Genomic DNA, 19,995 nt, shown 5'->3' on the forward strand with positions numbered 1-19,995 from the left:
ACTACGATGAACATTCAATTATGTCCGATAGACATTTGTGCAGGTTTTCTCATAAAGGACACGCACTCAGTAAAGAAAACCACAAGATTTTGTTCGAAATCACGGAACTCATTGCGTATGTCTTCATGCAAAAGTGATTGAAGATCCCATTCTACGCTACGCTTTAGTTTCAACAGTTTTGTCCGTTTTTATGAGTCTACTTTGAACTGTAATACCTTAGTAAATACTTATTCAATTCAATCGGAATCATTTTACTTTTACCAACATAACACGATTCGAATAACTCCGTCAGTATGAAAAATTTATAATCGGGATTCGATGAAGTCGACGAAGGCCGTTTTTGATTGGTTCTGATCGGCGAAGCTTCTACCGTTGAGAAACTTATCGCGGTGCTTGAAAAGATGATGGTCGGTTGGCGAGAGATCTTGGGAGTATGGTGGGTGAAGCAGAACTTCAACCCTCAATTCGTTTAATTTTGGGATGGTTATTTGTGAAATGTGCGGACATGTGTTGGCCAGTGCCGGCTGCTGTTGACGCAATTTTTGATACATTTCATCAATTTCTTCACAATATGACTCTGTTGTGATGGTTTAGTTCCATTGCAAAATGTTATAGAGAATCATACCAGCCACTGACCACCATACAGAAACTATGGTCTTTTTTTGTCTTTGGAAAGTGCCTGGGTAGCTCATCAGTATCCAACCACTTTCCTGAACGTCTCCTGTAATCGTAGAGGATTCACTTTTCATCATAGGTGAAGGATCGATTCAAAAGAGGATCGTTTTGGTTACGCAAAACCAAAGAACATACCTCGAAACGAAACAATTTCTGTTGATCGTTCAAGTTGTGGGTCACCCAATTTTCGAGCTATTTGATCATTCCAATACGTTTCAAGCTATTAAAAACCGCATGTGAGCTGACGCTTAGTTCTTCAGTCATCCCACGTACCGTTTGTGATGGGACAGCCTCCACCATGGTTCTCAGATCATCGTTCTGGATTACTGTAAGTCAACCACTTCGAGGCTATATTTCTCCGAAACGAAATTTCGCAAACCAACGTCAAACAGGGCTTTCATTAACACTATCATTGCCAAATTTCTAGTAAATTTTTCAGACTGTTTCGGCAATGTCTATATTCGGTGTCACTTCACAGAAGTCCAATGGGTAGAATCAATTTTTTACAGCTGTAAGTACACCTCCACCCTTGGTTTTATTTGTTAGGTTCATATCATGATCTTTTCTGAAGACATTGTATGTTAGTGGGAACAATTCGGCATTGTAGATTCCTGAAGTGAGTTAGGTTACACTCAATCAGACATTTTAAAATTCCATTCATTAACATTCTGGTAGTAAACGTTGTTAGGGAGAACTATAACTAGGTAATATATCTGAAAATGTATCTGTATAGAATTTCCATTAACCTATTTTATACAAGAAAATAAATATTTCCAAATGAAATTTCGAAACATTCATCTCTCTCAACTATCTAAACGGTAGTTTCTGATATTAGTTTCTCCAGCTTGCTTGCGTTCATTCAATCCATTCATCCAACTCGCTTGTAACATTCCATTTGACGTAGGGTTTCGCCTGGTTTTATTGATACGTATTTGAGATGATCTGATGTTTTTAATTTTGATGATTTTTTCAGAAGCTGCATGACGTGATTCGGGTGATCGAGTGTTATTTCAGCGGTCTTGGGATATATCTCTCTCTATCAAATCTACTTAATCTATGTATAGTACTAAAATAAAATCTGAGGATAAATATGTAGGAACTTCCGCGTTTGTCAGTGTTTTATAATAATAACTCTTAGCTTCTTCTCAAATGTCTTTCGTTAACTTCTTGAACACTCTTTTCGAATTAGTCGTTGATGAGAGAGGATTCATGTGAAATGATTTTGATTGCTTGAAGTTCGGTTGTTACAGACTGTAGATCATTTTTCAACGATTCTATTGCAGCTTTCATCGCATGGATGTCAGTTCCCATCTCTGCACTTCCAATTCGATTACGATTGTTTGGTTACGAAAAACGTGATTTTTGTGTGAGGTATTCAGTATTTATTCTTTGAGAGTAGTTGTTTCGAATGAATTTATCTAACAGTTTGATTTTAAAGAAATGTTCGTAAATGTACTATATATTTGGGAAAAGATTGATGTATTTCACTTTTTGTTTCATTCTATGATGATGAAAAAGTATAAAGCCGACAAGTTTTCTTTCAAAAACATATTCCTTTTTCATCAATTATACCTATATAGTTGAATCGTTGTACAGACAGTTGAAAAATATCGAAGTAAAAAATTAAAAAATCAACTTCCATCAGGTTAGACTTGGGGACTGAGATCTCAAATCTGGGAGATCATTAAGTTTATACTTTCAAATCATTTAAAAGAACAATTCGTTTTGGCTAGTCTCAACTCCCTCACTGTAGGTTAATGGACTGACACCTATCAGAAAACAACTACTCCCCTGGCTAATATCACGAAGGGCGTTAGATTATATCCGACAGGTGTCAGTGCAGGATTCTTCACTGAAGTTATTCCTGCATATGATGTTGGCGATACAACTGCCGCAATAGATTTTCAATTATGGGAACACACTTGCAGACCGGTTTCGAGCTGTTTGGCCACTCGTCAGTGCAAGGTAGTGTATATTATCAACATAAAGTCGACGATTTCCGATAATTGAAAATCGAATTCCTTCAGTGTATCATTCCTCGAAGTAAGCTGAAGCAGACAACAACAACAGGTTTGTCATCGCTCCATCTGCCTGTGAACGAGGTAACTAACTGCATATCCGAAATTTGCCCAATTCCTCTTATAAGGAAAGAACACTTCTCACATATAGTCAGTGGGCATACTTGAAGACTGGCTATAAAAATCATCTGAAAGAACAATTTGTTCAGGCTAGTCTCAACTCCCTACACTGTAGGATAATAAACTGACACCTGTCGAATATAATCCAACGCCATTCGTGGTATTAGCCAGGGGACTAGTTTTTTCTGATTGGTGTCAGTCCATTAACCTGCAGTGTAGAGAATTGATACTGGCCTGAACGAAATGTTCTTTTAGATGATTTGATTTATAGCCAGTCTTCAAGTATGCCCACTGACTATATGTGAGAACTTATTTGTTTGATTTTTCCAACAAATTTTACGCGTAAGTAAAACTGCATTTAGCAGTTGCATATTTCCTATAATACCTTCAATATTCTCATACATATCTATAATCTTTTTTATCTTATCATTTAATAAGCTATCAGTACATCGTTCATTTTTAAATGTTTTAATGAGATCTTGTAAATCAGAATCTGACAGATTTTCATTTGTAGTGTGTCCTATAACTTACATGCGTGGTGAGTTGTGTTTTTCTTTCGTATATTTTCTGAATGCAATTTCGCTCCAGTCGACTGGTAAAATTTATTATTTTACTCGATTGACTTTAATTTTTTCGAAAAAAATGTCTGTTTCAGAGACTATAGTTCTAGATGAGCTTCGTCTTGACTTTAATTTTTTCTCTGGAAATCGAAGGAGCTACTGAATTTTTAATTTTTTGGAACCTATCGTGTTTGTTGGTCGAGGTAAAGGTCATGAATGAATGAAGGTCGTATTGTCTTGATGTAATACCTCAAAAAAATTGCTCATCCAATTTATAATTACCTCAAAAAAGGATTTCAACCAATTTCTCCTACTTGAATAAGAGAAAAGATTTATTAACAATTCGTTGTGTGACAAAAAGTGTCTTAATATAATATATCTGATTGCCAAATTTAAGAATATTTCAGTGTTGAAGTTGAGTGTCACCACTAACTAGAAGCTATTTTATGGGAAAGATAATGAAGATTAGAATGAAAAACATGACGATGAATGAATTCGAAAATAGTGATTGTATTTGTTATGCATCCGGCAAAATATATTAGAAAAGTAACAGAAATAAATAAATAATCATTCTAATGGTACTGTATACAAAAGCATTTCACATATATCAATTCGATCCTCACAAATTGAAATCAATCTGAGAATATACATATACTTGTTGATGCAATTATTGGACAAAAATGTTTGTTATCAATGATAGGAAGAAAAATGTCAAGCAACAATATTCAAAGTATGCCTATTTGATTGAAACTGACTATACTTATAAATATTACAGTCGAAATATCTGTTTTTAAACCTTCTTTTTCTGGCCTTGGCCTAGAGAAATGACTGAATCGTACTATTAAAGACTAAATTCTTTGTAATCTTATCTTCAATAGTCGTCAGAGTGAGAGAATTCACTTCATTTGAAGTATAATCGCTCTCTGGTATTGTTTGATTATTTTCAAATGAGAAAACGAAAGTGTTTGTTTGTAATGATAAATAAAAAGAGTTTTAGTGGCATTTTTGTTATTAGTTATTTTACTTTTGAAATTCAGAATATTCACTATTTTGCTGATTCTGATGTATTCTGATCCTCCAAAACATCAAGTGAGCGAGTGAACTTATTGATTTACAGCAAACATTTTGAATATTTGTTTAAGTTTTTTCACTTACAAGCCGATATCACGCTGGTTAAACATATCGTTATTGCTCAATTTTCACAGTTACCATTTCGGATCGTTATATTCACGGAGTGAAGAAAATAGTTGTATTGACAACCACCGTATCTAAAGCGTATGACAAAAATTATTGTGTCACACTTTTATCAAGAAACTGCTAATAGATCGCTATTTTATCCTTGGATATTATGTTTATTTATTTATTTTTTTTATTTAAGCAAATTTGCATCAACCTAGTGGTTATTAGCGAGTAGTACATGTTTATAATTTTGTTATAATATCGATACATTTAAGAAATTTGATAATATTTGGAATATTACAGTTTCTGCCAATAGTGTTGTAGATATCTAGGGGAAAGTTAAAGTTGTTTCGCTGCACCCAGTATTTTGGACAATCGGTGAAAATGTGCTCAACACTCAGTTTTGTTTCACATATGTCACACATTGGCTCTTCGGTGTGATTTAACAGATAACTGTGCGTGAGTTTGGTATGACCCAAGCATAGCCGATTGATGAGCACTTGATGTTTTCGGTTGTTTGTTTCATCAGGCCACGGTTTCACATCATATTTGATTGTACGTAGTTTTGCCCCGGACACTTACCACTCATTTTGCCATTTCTGGATTATCGCTGTTTTCACCATTGTTTTAATGTCTGTAGATACTACTTTCGACACTACTTCCGATTCGGTAGAGGTAATTGCGCCACGAGCACATTCGTCGGGTTTTTCATTGCCCTGAATTCCAATATGTGATGGGATCCAAATGAAACTAATATTTTTTCCAAGTTGGTGGATCAGATGTAGTTCTCTTTTTATTTTTTGTAATTATCTCCACCTGTCGCATTGACATAGACCAGCGCACGGTAAATGGCATATAGTTCTGCACTGAATATGCTGGTAGTTGAGGGAAATTTATATGAGAACGATTCAGATATTGTAACTATGGCAGCTCCTACTCCTTCGTTGGTTTTTGAGGCATCCGTGTAGATTTCCATGTGATTAGGGTGGTTACAAATAATTTGGTTGAGTTCGTTTTTGATGATCTGGCTATTGGTACTGTGTTTGTCGTATTTAGTTAGGCTCGTGTCACAGTTCGGCCGTTTAACAGTCCAAGGAAAAGGTGGATTGAATTTGATAAGAAACGTTTCCGGTAGGGATAGATCGAGGGTAAACAAATGGTCGCGGATCCTCTGGTAGAAAGGTTTATAGATTCTTGTATGATTTGTGAAGAGATTTCTATATTTATCACAGAATGTGTTACTATGAGTGGGGTTTGTTGGATTTGCACTTATTGTTGCTGCATATGCCAAACTGATATAGGTACGTCTGTTGTGGAGAGATGACTCTCCTGTTGCACAGTAGATGCTTTCAACTGGTGTTGTACAGAAAGCACCTAAAGACATTCGTAAGGCTTTGTTGTGGATATTGTCGAGTAACTTGAGTGTTGTCTTGTTCGCCGAGTTGTATGCAATACATCTAAAGTCCATTTTAGATCTGATGAGTGTTCTGTAAATGTGCAGTATTGTTTGACCATCAGATCCCCACTCTTTATGTGCCAACGTTTTCAACATATTCAGTATTCTGTTGCACGACTCGGCTAGGCTTTTAATGTGTGCATTCCAATTCAGTTTGTCATCAAATATCATACCCAAGAACTTTATGGTTTTGATATATTTGAGATTTTGCCCATATAGGTAGAGGGGTGGTATATTGGCCGTTTCTTTTTTGGAAAAGAGAATACATTGTGTTTTTTCTGTTGAGAAAATGAATACAGTTTCATTGGACCAATGCTCTAGGTTCGAGAGTGCTTCCTGAGACAATGATAATAAACTGTCTAAATTTTTGTTTTTGCAGAAGAATACCAGGTTATCAGCATAAAGACGTGCTTTCATTGGTGATTTATTTTCTTTTAGGATGTCATTCATGGCGATAAGGAACAGTGTTGGGCTAATGACAGATCCTTGTGGGGTACCATTTTCCAGTGTGTGACTGCTCGAGTAAGTTTCATTTGTTCTGACGCGAAAAGTTCTTACTTTCAGAAAGTTCTGGATGAAAGCGAAGCATTATACGGTATCGCCATGCAGTATCAAATGCTCTTTTTATGTCAAAAAAGATGGCCAAACATTTCTGTTTTACTGCTAGTGCTTCATGAATATCGCTTTCTAAATCTAGAATATTGTCATTGGCGGATGGATGTTGTCTAAAACCGCTTTGCTCGGGGGTCAATTGATTACGGTGTTCAAGGGTTCATAGCAGTCTTCTGTTAATGATCTTCTCTAGGATTTTGCACATCACACATGTGAGAGAGATCGGTCTATATGAGTTACGGTCGGTTTTTGATTTACGTGCTTTGAGGATGGGAACAATTATCGCCTCTGACCATGCTGATGGAAATTTGTGTTCTATCCATATTATGTTGTATATGCGTAAAAAAAATTCATGTGCATTATGTGGGAGATTCTTCATGAAAATTACTGGGATCTCATCGGGGCCGTGACTTGTATTATTGTACGTTGAGAGGGCATCTTCGTATTCTTCTTTACTTATAGGCATGTTCAAGGGGTCCTCATAGTCTATGACGATGGGTATTTCAACTTCCTCTTCATCACATTTTTTTGCCAAGAATGATTCGTCATAATGGGAGGAAGATGAGTTTTCTCTATACATTTCTGCCAGAGACTCCGCAATCTCTTGTTTATCTGATACAGTTCGGTTATCCACTTTCAAGATATTGATTCCTTGGTAAGTATTAACTCCCGATATACTCCTCACCTTTTTCCATACTTCGGTCATAGGTGTTGAGCTATTGATACTCGAAATATACTGTCTCCATGAAGTCCTCTTAGCATTCTTGATTGTTATTCTTGATATTGCTCTGTTTTTTGAACTCAATTATATTTTCTGTAGTTTTGAATCGTTTACATTTGTTGAATGCTCTTTTACTATCACGTATTGCCTGTTTGCATTCATTGCTCAACCAGGGAACCGGAATATGTTTAGGGTTGAAAGAAGTTTTTCCAATAGCAATCACAGCTCCTTGCAGAACGACTGTGTTGAAGTTGGCTAGAGTTTCTTCTATATTGTCAGTGATTTCACAAGTTGCTATATCTTTCTCTATTGTGGCGGAAAAAAGTTTCCAGTCAGCTGATTTGATATATCATTTTGAAATCGGGTTATCCGGCTGTTGACTCCTCAGGTTGTTGGATATTACTATTGGATTGTGATCACTCTTATAGTTGAAAGGTAGAGCTTCCCATGTTAGTAGAGGAGTAAGAGTGGGGTCACACATCGTGAGGTCCAAGACGGACGATTCTCCTGTGTGCGCATTGAATCTGGTTTTGCTTCCATCGTTTAACAGAGAAAGATTAAAGTGGTTGATTAATTTTTCGATCGTCCGACCTCTACTATTGGTGACAACAGAACCCCATATGATATTATGGCCGTTGAAATTACCGACCATAATACGTGGTTGAGGAATTTGTTCTATCAAACTCAGAAGATCCAAGATATCAATTATTTCATTTGGAGGAAGATATATATTGCAGATAGAAATTTTGCTCCCTTCCAATGTGACAGCAATAGCTTTTGATTTAGTATCTATGTCGATAAGATTTGCCTGAATTTTTTCTTGGACAAATATAGCTACGCCACCACTTGCCTTTCCCTGTACGTCTCTGATTTTAAGAAAAGTTTGGAAATTTCTCAAACTCGGAGTTTTATCATTTCTGAAATGGGTTTCTTGTAAACAGATTACATTAGATTTTTGTTCCGAAATCAATACTTGTAACATTGGTAAGTTACAGTAAAAACCATTTATATTCCACTGCAGAATAGAGTTGAATGCTAAAAGATGAATATAAAAATTTAAATTAGTAAGTGGTTTGAGGAGTCACTTTCAATATCTGTAACTGAATCGTCAATGGTTTCTCCTCCAAGATGTTTCAATAATTTTTTCTTCAGTTTAGTGCACCTCGATTTGATATTCCTTTCAGTGAAGTGTGGATATATTTCTCTGAGCATAATTATCAATGCTAATAGATCATTGGTGTAATTTTTAACCACATTGACTTGATCAGCGGATCCCCAAACATTGTCGAAAAGGTCCTCAATTTGACTATAATTCAATACAAATGCAGGAGAGTGTGTTTTTATGAAGTTTTCCGTAGGTTTGAATACATCTTCTATTTGCTTGGTAATTTTTGGTTTTTTGGCTCGAGAGGTTGCCGAGGATTTGATAAAAGGATCAGCTGTGGTATCTTGTTTGTCCGTTTCAGTACTTTCCTCGGTTGATGTTAATATATCATCTACAGTACGTTTACTCGACACTGTATTTAGAGGTAACAGGACATGCAAGTCGGGTGGTTGTTCACTTGACGAGGTTTTGCACTGAGACGAAATATGTCCAGCCTTCTTACAGCTTACAGCTTCCTCTTGGGAGAGGAAAATACGATAGGATGTTTCATCAAAAGTTATCAATATTGATTCCGGGATCGTCACTTCTGGAGTGCTGATATAGACCTGTCGTCTGAAACTCAGAATATGGCTATATTCGGAGACGGATGCGCTAATTCGCAGGAAGGTTATTGGAGAAACTGGGGAAAGACCAATTTTTTGTAATTCATGGTTAAGTAGGTCATGAGGAATAGTTGGACACACATTGGACAAAACAAGCCGCTCAGCAGAAGTTATCAGTCATCTGGCTCTTAGGGATTCGCCGTTTATTTCAATCATTCCATTTTCGTTCATAAATTTGTCGACTATCTCTTTGCTCGAAAGATACATGCATATTCTATTGTTTGATAATCTTGATGCAAACAGTATGTTTTTAGGGTTTATTACAGATCCCAGTCCAATAAGGTAGTCTTGAAGTCGAATTCCGTCTATAGCGTTAAATATGATGGCTTGTTCTTTGGTGGAAAATTGTTGTTGAGTAAGTGCAGCAGAGTAGCTTTTATTAGTTGGGTTTCCATTTTGGGATCCCCTGTAGTCAGAAGTCCCAGGTGTAGAGTTCAACTGATCCATTTTAGATCAGCGAGTAGAAATAATTTTCAAGTACGATCCTGGCTACGCAGGGGTACTGAGCATACCGTCACCAAAATAGGATTTCTCTTATTTGTATATCAGTATGCAAGGTTAGGTATACGGAATTATTTCAAACTGTACTTACAGTTCAATACTGGATAGATCACTTATGATTTACAATTTACCTAATTCTTCAATTTTCAACTTTGAATCACAGGTTTATTTGAGTATGAATATGGATCTGATATTAGACACGGTTGAACCTTGTCAGTCAGAGTCGGTCTCCTATAATGTTTATGAACATCGGTGAGTTATACTACTCCCAAATTTTTGGAATATGTGAGCTGGGCAACATTTAACATCAGGGCTGTAGTGTTAGGATTGAAACCAACTTTGGCGCACCAACTTGAGCGCACCTGCCATAAGTCCTGATATTCATATCTGCAGTGAGTTGCTTCTTATGTGACGCTTTTAAACATGACCCATGAACATGCTACACTTTCCTCTATCATAAATGTATATCTCTGTTGATTTTAGTCTCTAAGTAAAAATGAATTTATTCTTATGTTAATTTTTCATTGTCCCATTGCGTCTAATCATAATGGTTTTTATGACGTGTCTGATCTGTACTTTATAGTATTACGGTAATAGATCAACAATTGAATTTAATCTTACGCCATCAAGAGATATTGACAAGCCGTTAAGATTGGTTTCTCTTTGTTATAAAAATGACAAGATTGATATACTTTTGTCAATATTATGTTACTTAATTTTTGGAATGTATAGTATTTGGAGGTGTAACTACTCGAGTTGTCCTTCTTACATAGTATAACCTGAAAAATATCATATGGTAAAAAGTTATCTTCAAGCATGAAGTTAACATAGAATCGTGTTTTTGATAGGCAACTCTGATGGAAAAACAAATATACCAATTACTGACTAAAGGCGAGATAAATATGTTCATTAGCTAAATACCTGATGATATATTCTTTGTGACAAACTTTATTAGTCTTTGAAAAAACTCAAATCATCTAGAAATCTTGTTATTTTCAAAGCATAAGCTTGACAAACAAGCGGATTGAAAGCTCCCTAATTTTTCAACTATAGACCTATCAACTGACCTGTTTAAATTTGAAAAATATGAAAAATTCACAATTTTTTTTTCAAGTTTTAGAACACTCAGTAAGTGAACCTAGTGCTTTCAGTTGCTTTCTTGAATATAGAGGACATATTCGTCTAGGCGTCGAGGAGAAGCGGAATCAATGACACAAGCTTCAGGTGGATAGACTGCATGCTTAATGGAAGATTAGGATTAGGATGTGAGAGACAGTAGTTGACAATCTTCACAGAAAATTTCCTGCATATGCAATTGGCAATACAACTGAAAGAGACGACCTTCAATTTTGGAACGGGCACACTTGCAGACCGTTTTCGGGCTCCTTAGCCATTCATCAGTGCAAGATAGTGACCATCATCGACCTAAAGTCAATGATATTCCATAATTGAAAATCGAAATTCTTTCAGAGTATTTCATTCCTCGTCTTAAGTTGGAGCGAACAACAAAAATGCCGCTCCATCTAGTGGATGATGTACTTACCAACTGCATACCCGAAATTTGCCCGATTCCTCTGAATAAGGAAGAAACACTTTCTTATTAGTCAGTGGGCTATACTTGAAGACTGGCAGTAAACAAATCTAAAGAAATGAACTTTAAATGTTCAAGCCAGTCTCGGATATACCTACACAGTAGGTTGAATATCGAGCAAAATAGAAATTTCAGAATATGTAGAGGAACAAACATCAAACATATTTTCGGACCACATGGTACCATGTGATTGCACGTTTTGAGTTTGAAACCGCGAAGAGTGGAGAATGACCAGTCACCCCGAGAACATACTCGACAGGAGTACCGAATATACAGACGGGTCGAAAATTGAACGGGCGATGTTACTTACTCGATCAGTACAGATCACTCTTCCAGAGAGGAGTGTATGTGCAAGGAATATTAATTTGGGACCTCAACAAAATTAGTGGATGAATATTTTTACAGATAGCCTTGGGGTTGCAGATACATTTGGGGTTCTGATGAATCCACTAGTGAAATCAAAACTGATCTGGTAATGTCGTCAAGAAATGAGGAAACTGACGGACAGGAATATATTGACTCTATGTGTCTAGTATAAAAAAAATATAAAAAGTGACAGAAAAACTTTTATGAAGAGGCCGCCTGAGAAGAAAAGTAAAAAACGCTACAACGAGGCAGATACCAGTTCAAAACATGTACAGGGTTATTCACTGGATATTATACATTGGCAAGACACCCGATTAAACTAGGGCTGTACTATGATGACAGCTTGTGATACTTTTTACACGCTTTAGATTAGCTTCACCTGTATGTATGTTTGTTTGTTTGTTTATGTGTAACTATCAAGCTCAGAATCTGTATTTGACAAAATTATCGACATTATTGCTTGATCTATCCGCGGGCAGTCGGCGCTGTACGTAACCTCCTTGAAATATCGACGTTATTGCTTAATCTGTTCGCGGGCAGATGGCGCTGTACGTAATTTCCTTGATATATCGACATTATTGCTTGATCTATTCGCGTGCAGATAGCGCTGTACTTAACCTCCTTGATATAATTCGAACTCATTTCACATATATTTCTTCATTTGAAAAAAAGAATTTTTAACACTCTTTTATTTATTAGTAACTCTCGAACTTGGGATCTGTATTTAACAGAATTATCGGCATTGTTGCTTGATCTATTCGAGGGCAGATGGTGCTGTATGTAACCTCCTTGATATAATTCGAAATCACTTTAGATGTGTAAAAAATGAAAAATAGATATAGTTTAAAAAACTAAAAAGACGCTTTTAAAGAACATCGAACTAAAAAGTTACAATTTTTTTTGTAACCTCAAAACAACGAACGAAAAATACTAGTATTATTGTGAAAAAAGCGTGGACGCTTTGTGCCATTTTTTTTAATATTAAGCGCCCGTCGCATTTTTTCACAATAATACTAGTATTTTTTGTTCGTTATGATTTCAAGCTTATTTAAAAAATCATTTCTAACTTTTTAGTTCGATGTTCTTTAGAAGAGTGTTTTTTAGGTTTTTAAACTATATTTATTGTGACTACGAATCACTGAATCACAGTAGGCAAATAATTTATGTACGGTCCAAATTATGTTCAGAATTCAGAAGAATATGAATACATTCAGCAAAGGATCTGTACAAACTAGTACAGAAAACATTTTTGGAATGGGTATAAAAAAAAAATGAAGGGAAGAAGTAACAAAACTAGGCTGTAGTGTTTTTCGCATTCTTCAGAAAACTGGATAAGTCAGACGGTTTCCAAGTAGTAGAAAAAAAGCAAAGTATTCTTCTCGAAAAAATTCAATAATTTCGAATAATGGCATTTCTACATCTCTCGCTCGTCTAATAATATACTATATTCGTCTAGAAGCCTTTTGAAGGTATCGGATGAGAGCTAGCGAGCAAATTTTGCAACAGTTTTCTGAAGGGTAAATTTTTCAATGAAAGGCGCCATTTCACCTTTTTCCTAGTCAAATACCAAAAAATTCACTTATATTTATTTGAAGTTCAAATTTCGAAGCTCTCACTCAATATCTATATGTCTATTATATATGAAAATGACAATATTTTTATCAAAAAATATATTTCACCCCCAGAGCACCCGCGGGCGCTTCATATCTTCACTTTCAACGATTTCAACGACTCGCTTTGACTCAATGAATTGGGATCGAAAGTTTTTTATTGTAGACTAAAGATATAATGAAACAAATTTTCATTGCTACTAGGTTCTTTCAAGAGTTTTCACCGTTTTAATTCATGGTGATTTTTTAGTTCCATATCTCAATGAATATTTATTTTACTGTGTTGTGGTATATACTGACCGATAGAGAAGTTTTATACTCTATACATTGATGCTGTTAATTTTTTTCTAAATTTAAACTTTTGCCTCTTTTCCGCTTATGATGTCGCTAAGCATTTTTCGGACTATTTTTCTCTAGTAACTCAAATGGAACCAAAGCGCTGCCAAATCAGCCCGAAAAATTAACTAGGTATTTGGCAATGATAGTTTTAATGAAAGCACTGTTCGACGTTGATTTGCGAAATTTCGTTCTGATGATTTCAGTCTCGAAGTGGTCGACCTACAGTAATCCAGGACGAAGATTTGAGGACCCTGATAGAGACATATCAATGACAAAAGGTGCGCGTGCGTCAACTTTCATGTGGATTTTGATTGTTCGAAACGTATTTGAAAGGTCAAACATCTCGAAAATTGGGTGCCTTTTGATTAAAACGATCGACTGTTCGGCGTCTGTTCCTTATTGCTTATGCGCAACCAAAAATATTTTTCTTGGTTCGGATCGTTACGTGTGATGAAAAGTAAATCTTCTACGACAACAGGAGACGTTCAGGACAGTGGTTGGACACCGATGGGCCAGGGCCACCCAGCCACTTCCCTAAGGCGAAAACACAAAGACCATGGTTACTGTATGGTTGTCAGCGGCTGGTGTGATTCACTATAACTTTCTGCAACCAGGCAAAACAATCACAGTAGAATCCTATTGTGAGGAAATCGACGAAATGTAGTAAAAATTGCGTCAGCAGCAGTCAGCACTTGCCAATAGAAGAGGTCTGATTCTGCCCCACGACAACGCTCATAAGCACATTTCACAAATCACCGCTCGAAAATTAAACGAATTGTACGTCGAAGTTCTGCCGCACCCGCCATACTGCCCACATCTTTCGCCAATCGAATACCATTTTTTCAAACTCTTCGATAACTTTCTAACCAGTAGAACCTTCGCCAATTAGGACCAGGCAAACGGCTTTCATCGACTTCATCGAATCCCAGTTTTTATGCTGACGGATTTAATCGACTTGTCTCACGTTGGTGAGAGTGCACTGATTCAAATGGTGCTTACTTCGATTAAGTATTTACTGATATATCAGACTCCTATAAACGGACAAAACTTTTGAAACGATCTAATATTTCTACAACTTCGGCGACATGCTGAACTGCATTACTTAACTGCGTTGTCTGACTACTTTCTCTCGGTCTCAGATGGTGAAATCAAGTTCGGATCCAAATTTCAACCAATAAAAACTCTCTAGTGCATGCTTTGATTTCAATTTCTTCAGAGCTTGCCGCTATCAGGTGTAACGCTTCCTGAACTTGCGAGTGTGCGCTGACTCACTGAATATTTTGAAAAATTCACTTTTAGAAAACTTTCGCAGAATTTGGTAACCAGCTTTCCAAGACCCATTTAGTTGACTGTGAAGAAATTATTCGTTGGTAATTATGTTGCCAATACATGAGACTATAATTGTATGTACATATATGAAATCATGCCTAGCGATTTATAATGTAAAGTATATGTAGATGACTTAAATGAAATGAATAAAAACACTTTTGTCTAAATACCACTAGTATCAATCACTAGTCATCAATCACACATATTATATGTAGATGATCGTTTGAATTTTTGACCAATCCATGTATGAGTCCCCTTATCTGAGAATTATTGTAAATCTTTCTACTCATAATCTATTGCATTGCATTGTATATTTAATTCCACGGTAGTTAGTTAGGTAATACCTAATTTGAAGTTACATCAATGATTATTATTTTAATATTGAAGGACGAAGCATGATGGAAGCTTTATTTTATTATGAAACCTCTAATTGATCATATTCTTAAAATTATTGTTCATAGTCCTGGAAAAGTACTGTTACTCCCTGTGGCACTGCTTCATTTCAATTTCAGAGTATCTAAAAAAATGTAGAAGTTCAGTTTTCAAATATATCACAAATTATGGAATTTGCGCAACTACCAGTTTATTTACAGAAAACAACCGCCATAACAGTTTCAGTTTCATCCTAAGGAAAATAATTGACATACTGACATGACACATCTTTAAAAAATGACACTATGCATCAACTGATAGATTTTTACCTTCGATGAATTGATTATATTTACTTGATTTCTGCCAGAAATTTGTACGTTCAATTCTGAAATTCATATATGTTGGAATTGGATGATACCCAATGAAAATTCTTGATAACGTATTCAAGTAAACATTTTCATGCAGCTCACACCGATCGCTTCGAAAAAATATGAGTATTGTTTCTCGAATTTTCTCCAAGAGAAAAATTAACAATACTAAATTGATTTGAAATCATGGAAAATGGGAGTTACCTTTCAACGAATGAAGGTTTTTTAAAATTAGGTAGATTTTCAAATTAAACCATTAAGATGTAAAATCCCGAAAGTTGTGCGACATCCGTATTACTTAAGGTTTTTTATTAGCAACGATGATTGGGGTAAATTCATTGGAATTCAACTTCGCATGCAATTTCCCTTCTGTATGACGTTTTGTATGTGTTCAAATTCGATTGTATCTACAGGGTGTTTCAAATTCGATCCTCAATTGGGATTTCGGAAACTATGAGAGATACGAAGATGGTTGAATTGGGGCAAAGTTGGGCATTTACCTGACTAACAATATGCCGTAGAGAAACTTCTGAAATTCGGAGTATATCCGGAGATATCTGGAACAAACAGAAATTTCGGAAAATGATTTTTATTTTTTTTGGCTTTATTTTTAGAGGGCTTCGAAAATAAATTGCCGTTCCACATTGTCATTTTTTCCCTGATACATAATGGTGTTTTCAGATTTGCTATCCGATGTTTCGTCTTCGAGTCACCATCTTTTCTAATGGGTGCTACATTAGATTCTTTCTGTTCTGAAAAGAACCAGATTTTACCTTTTCAATGGTGTATCATAAGTTATAATTCTTTTTCGAAAAATTGGAAATAATGAAAAAAAAAATCTTATCATAATGGGCTTTGACTTTGATGTTTCTGAATTTGACTTTCAATTTGTTAGGTATACATTCAATGACATTTTGTTATTGTACAAGTCATTGGATTTTTGGCAAAAAATGGCTTTCACGAATGAAGAAAAAAAAGATACGATACAAATTCATTGCAAATACTATAGAAACACTGTTAGGACATCGGAAATGTATTTAAATTTGTATCCCGAAAGACGACAACCACATCGAACTATATTCAAGTCATTGTATCAACATTTCACCGACTTTGGTTTGTTTGAAAAGCCAATGAAAAAATACGGAGACAAAATCAACAATCAAAATTTGATAAATGAGGTGTGTATGAGGTAGATTAGACATTGTGTCCTTTTCAATGAAAATGGAACTTTGAACAAATAACAATAATTAACTAAACTGTAAAGACAAAAGTAAATTACAGCAAATGCTCAAAATGCTAGCCTTGTTTATGATTACACAGCTGTGCCCTTCTTCGAATATTATTCACTGCACGATTAATTTCCCTCCTCACCAATCTTCCGAACTCTCTAACAATGCTGTGTTGAAGGTCATCAATATTTTTATATTCCCTCTGACTATAAACTCTATTTTTCAGTGTATCCCAGAAGAATGTATCATAACACTCAAGTCTGGAGACTTTGCTGGCCATCGCACCGGCCCATAATTTTCTATCCATTTATCACCAAACCTTTCAGTAAGGTAATTAGATACTCGTCTGGTAGTGCGCAGTGGTGCACCATTATGTTGAAACCAGATGTTGTTATAGTTAACCAAACTCTGTAAATTCCTGCCCACACGTTAATACCAATTCGCACTTGAGGTCGAATTTCTCGGAACTACTTGGGGTTGTTTGTGAATATCCCACAGGAAACAGGAAAATCAGGTCTTCTTATTAGCCAATTACAAAATTCTAATCGCCTTTCGGGAACACCTGGATGCAATTTTTGAGATATGTGTATTTTGTAACATTTTAAACCCCCTTTTTTGAGATGACTCCAAGCACTTGTATGACAGATATTCATTTGGGAGGAAATTTGACGTGTAGTTTTCCCCGGGTTCATGTTTGTCTGTAAATTATTAATTTTTATTGAAAAGGTCTAACATACCTTATACATACCTCATTTATCAAATTTTCTTTAGTTTCCTGGTCCACTCTGTCTCCGTAGTTTTTCCTCGGCTTTTCGAATGAACCAAACTCGGTGAGATTTTGATCCAATAACTTGAACATAGTTCGATGTGGTTGTCGTCTTTCGGGATACAAGTTCGAAAACATTTCCGATGTCCTAACACTGTTTCTATCATATTTCAGATACACTTGTATCATAATCTGTGTCTCTGGTTCTATACAAAACAGAATGAATCCAATGTAGCGCCAATAAGAAAAAATAAAGTTGATGATGGTGGATGTAAGATGAAACGTCTGATAGTAAATCTGAAAACACCATTATGTAGCAGGGAAAAAATGGCAATGTGGAAGTGCAATTTACTTTTGAATCTTTTGAAAAATAAAGCCAGAAAAAAATAAAAACCTTTTCCGAAATTTCTGTTTTTTCCGGATATCTTCGGATATCTTTTTCCCACGGGCATATTGCTAGTCAGGTAAATGCGCAACTTTGTCCCAATTTAACCATCTTCATATCTCTCATAGTTTCCGAGATCCCAATGGTGAGGATCGAATTTGAAACACCCTGTATATTAATATCCTTCATACATTGAATTACATATAATTGAATTATAGAATGGTAATGATAATAAAGTTTATCCATAATTCAACGCTATGAGTATAAAATAAATGTATATCCATCCATTTTTTAACAAATTATCAAAGTTACACGTTTTTCAGATCGTTGGTTTGTTGATATTGAGATACAGGTTGTTGGAATTTCACTTATTGAGGGATTACTTGAATATCTACGATATCTTTGAAAAATCCATTTTTATCACAATGAATCATATTGTGCGAAAATTAATTATCATTTTTATTTTCTTGTTAAAAGGAGCAAAGTAATAATTATATTATTTCTATTATTTGAGGGTAGAACCCATTACACAGGAGAATTTTCGTTAAGAGTCACTAATAATTTAAAATATAATACATACAGGTATATGAATTTCACTAGTTCGGACTTCCATTGTCTACTATATAAAATGATTTGAAATCCCTGAAACAAGTAAAAAAGAAAAATTAAAAGAGAATAGTTGAAAATAACAATTATATTAAGCAACAATAATCCTGAAATGAAATGCTAGTGAAATAACCTACAAGTAAAAATATAATTATTGAATAAATAAAAATTAAAGGAATGAAAAAAGAAAATAATAAAAAAATAAAAAAGGTGTATAGATTCCAAGTCACGTTAGTTCACGACGTTTCGATTGTTGGTATCTACAATCGTCTTCGGGTGATGACTGGACTGATTCCTCCGAGAGATGACTATTTTATAGGTCGTTGAAATACTTTCACTTTCTCTACTTTCCATTTTCCGCTTCACTGATTCCGTGAGAGATGACCGTTTTGGCGGGAGTTGGTCATTTTTCGTTTGATGATGGGTTTCCATATGTTTCCTATATCTACGCTGGCCTGGCTGAATACGTTGTTGGACAACATGTATGCGGCTTCCTTAAATTTTCTCCTGAACCAATGTTCCTCTCTGTGCAAGATCTCAGCTTGGGGCCACTCGATGTTGTGTTGATGGGTCCAAACATGGTCTGCTATTCCTGATTTGCTGGTTTCTCCTCGCTGTGTGTGCTTCTTGTGCTCGGCAATGCGAACATTCAATGGCCTCTTAGTTTCACCTATATAGGATTTTCCGCACTCACAGGGTATCCGGTAAATGCAATTCTTAGAATCGCAGTCCGCGTTTGGGGGCCTGGTTTTCGTGAGGCTGCTACGGATAGTGTTAACGGATCTGAAACAGGTTCTAATGTTGTACTTGGAACCAATTCTTCTTATCCTCTCCGATAATCCTCTGATGTAGGGAAGTGCAAGCACTGGTTGTGAAGGCTTCTCTTCCTTGCGAGGCTCCTGCTGTCTTTTAGCCAAAGTCTTTTCTACCATCGCTTTGGAGTATCCATTCCGCTGAAGATCATTTTTGATGATGTCTAGTTCCTTCTCGAGACTAGACATTCTATTTTATACTAAAAGATATGTAGAAAAGATGGAAACCATGACACCCAACAATAAAGACCTTTCACCAAAATTTAAGGGGAAACATGGTCTGCCAGATGAAGATTATGACCCAGATGCTATCTCTGATTCATCCACGGATCCATTCGAAATTTTTTTATCAATTCATTGAAAAAAATCAAGAAGAGATAAAACTCATTTAACTCAATACAAGATGTCAATCTGGCAATCTTTTTTGGTAACAGGAAAGAAGTTTTTGCTTAACAGCTTCACATTTCGGTGAAATTTGCAAAATATTATTTCACAAGATGCCTTATTGGCATCTTGTGCCAATAAGGTGAAAAACTCACTTTATTCTACCTTTGGAGGAAACACAAACACCAAGTATGATACAGAACATGAACCACTTGTAATTAGATAACTG

General features: G+C 35.6%; 1 protein-coding gene across 2 annotated transcripts in view; it reads left to right on the forward strand.

The window, feature by feature from the left end:
* LOC111515037 (cationic amino acid transporter 2) overlaps positions 1-19,995 on the forward strand; it is a 153,043-nt gene that overhangs the window by 66,190 nt on the left and 66,858 nt on the right. The window contains exon 1 of one of the 2 annotated variants that reach the window (XM_074170450.1): positions 3,212-3,351. The exons of the other annotated variant lie outside the window; for it this stretch is intronic. The gene's annotated coding sequence lies outside the window, so the exon portion shown is untranslated. Of the gene's footprint in view, positions 1-3,211; positions 3,352-19,995 lie in introns of those variants that run through there. 2 annotated transcript variants of the gene reach the window in all.

This window comes from Leptinotarsa decemlineata, unplaced genomic scaffold (genome assembly GCF_025532065.1).
Source record: "Leptinotarsa decemlineata unplaced genomic scaffold, Ldec_3_MD MMD2_P_RNA_scaffold_9, whole genome shotgun sequence".
Lineage (NCBI taxonomy): Eukaryota > Metazoa > Arthropoda > Insecta > Coleoptera > Chrysomelidae > Leptinotarsa > Leptinotarsa decemlineata.